The sequence below is a fragment of the Helicoverpa armigera genome, chromosome 13 (assembly GCF_030705265.1).
Source record: "Helicoverpa armigera isolate CAAS_96S chromosome 13, ASM3070526v1, whole genome shotgun sequence".
Classification (NCBI taxonomy): Eukaryota; Metazoa; Arthropoda; class Insecta; order Lepidoptera; family Noctuidae; genus Helicoverpa; species Helicoverpa armigera.
The window spans coordinates 6,969,804-6,972,714 of NC_087132.1; positions in this window are offsets into that span (position 1 = coordinate 6,969,804).

The following is a 2,911-nucleotide window of genomic DNA, read 5'->3' on the forward strand; positions in this document are numbered from 1 at the left end:
AAATTGTTATCTTTTCTTACTTTGGAAAGTGAATGTGAAATATAAATGAAGCCTAAACTGAAATATTTTGAACAAGCCATTTGCGGCAACAGTTATTTTATAGGTTTTGGCAGTTCGCTTCGTATTGGACGTGGTGAGAAAATGACTGCCGAGGTTCTTGGCGAACCTCATTGCCGGAAACAATATTTCGATAGCAAAGATGGTCTTTACACACCTATTTATGAGTAGAACTATGTTAATATTCTGGAGGAGGTTTTATGTACTCGAGGAGAAGAAACTTATGTATGTATTATCTGTCGGTGCCTAAACAATGAAATGGAACGTTTAATTCTTTCGACAAAGCGCGCGTTTAGGTGAAAATTTCGGACAATAATTGTGTAGGGCACGCGTTGTTTGCATACCTTGTAACTAATTGAATTAGTGTCACGGTTCTGTGCAAATTACTCGGCTAGTTTAAATTAACTTGTTCCGGGCAGGGGCGACTTTGGCCCTAAACTTCCCTAATTTTGTGAGCGCAACATCAAACTGTGCTTCCCCATATAACCCTGTTTGGTCCCACGTGAATTTTCTACACTAATTAGTTTCCACCATGTTTATTTTACTTAAGTTTGCTTACTACAATGATTTATGACAGCGCTGAGTGCTATTACACCATGTTTTGCGTTTTTTATAGCTTTTCGTTTCAATGGGGGCCGACTACGATGGTGACAAGTGCGTTTAATACGATAATTATACCACTACCGTATATTTTGTCTCATTAACAATTGTTTTACATAACTATTCTGATACTCTATATATTCTAAACATCAATTTCTTTGAAACTGATAAATGTTTTCAAAACATAAAATCATTTGTTTGTTTGTGTAGCGTCTTTGTGATCGATACTTAGTTGAAATAGGAAAATCAGTATCTTAAATTTAACTTTCATGCAATTCAAAAAACAAGATGTGAGACAATAGTTTAACTGACGTTATCAACCTTTATACTTACAAATAAGGACTCACTATAATACTTGATGAAACAGACTTTAATTTCCTCATCTATTTGGACCCCTGAGACAATTATGTTCTTGACTAGGATGCGTGTCAATGGGTGCCGTCAAGTGCAACGCGACGTCAGCAGGGTTAGCACTTTGCAGTTAGTCGTGTAAAATCAATTACGCGGTATGGTACCGTCCTGGGCGGGCTAACCGCTGGGATTAACGGCTTAGGTGCGGTACCCAAGCCTTTTACAACGCTTTTACAAAACATATACGGACACTAAACTGTTTTTTTAGTATAAATCTGTTTTAATTGCGGATAATTTACAACGATCTGTTAAATATTTTTTTTATTACAGCACCATTTACGTAACTATTAAGGATATATGTAAATTACATTATATTCAATTTATCCACAAAAACACTGAATTGATGGCGTATTATCGAACAACGAGTATCATGTGAAAGGAGATTTTATTTCAATAACAAGATATTACGAAAACAAAATTATATTTTAAATATTACAGGTCTTTAAAAAGCGAACAATGCAATAAAATAGTGTCACGCTGGATCCCGGGGCGAATAAAATTTTACTTGTATTAAAATTTTAATTAAAACAATTTGTTTGATAGCATCGAATTCTTTAAAACTGTGTACTCCATTGTATGGCTGAATCTGAATAAAGAGAAAGCACTTCTTATCAATCTTTAGTTTAATTCCAGTCTGGTCATTAACTATTATGAAACTTTCATTGAATAATAAAACAAAAGAATAATGGACCGTCTTAAAGAATTCTTAAATATTTGTTTATATTTATTAATAGCTTTTGCGAGAGCATAAAATAGATATTAAGATAATGTTAACGAAAATTGTTATTTTATCTTTTTTTAAATAAATTACCACACAATATGTAAGTTTAGACGCTAAAAATTAAACTGTGCATAGATTCAAAGTTTTACTTTCTTGCTTAATTTTATCTTACTAATCTCATATGCTACCTAAGTCGCTGCTTAACACCTCCAACCACGCGTGGTCAGTATAAAGTCTATCTAAGTAATTTACACTATAATGGAGTCCAGGACCAGTCAAGTGTGTCCCGGCATCTACAAAATGGATGACTCATGTTTTGGGCCTATCCAACGATTTTACACTTGATTGAGTGTGTGAAATTTTTCAACATTCCTTTTTTCACGGAGCGTTTATTACCAAAGTTCTATACATTGGGGAAACTACTACGTTACAGTGCAGGAGTTGGTTCACAGAGAATATTTTACTATACCAAAGTCTGGTGATTACATATGTACTCGTTTTGTATTGAGTTTTTTCTTACATAAGAGCCCTAATAAATATCTACTTAATGTAATGTAAATTACCATTGGCGACCTTTATTTAGAAATTATGTTATTGAACAGAAACAAAACATAGATTATCAGCAGCGCTATATTGAAACTGCATCAGTCAGCATGGAACTTTCATTAATCGGTAGTAAATGGGAGCTGGGGAATTATTTGTTCAACCTAATGTTTGCTAGTGGAAAGCCGACAGTCAATCACTCCACGCAATTGCGGTAACCGTGACACAAAGCGAGTTGTCGTCTCGCTCAACTGAATCTACTGTTCCACACGGTTTTAGGAATGGATAGGTCATCACAGTACCATCAGTCAATGATCCTCAGTCAGTGCAGTACCTTTAAAGATCGATGAGGGGCAAACGGCGCTCTACACGCCCCCCCTTCATAAAACTAGATATAAATCTAAACAAACAATCTGAACAAGCCAAGTAAACGAAGCACCCCACAAAGTACAAACTTACCTCGGATTGCAAGTTTCTGTGAAAATAAGCCAACAGAGATTCTCTCTATGATGGATTATTTGAAAATATTTTATATTCATGTCCACGTTGAATCAGTATTGTTGTTCATTTTCATTCAGG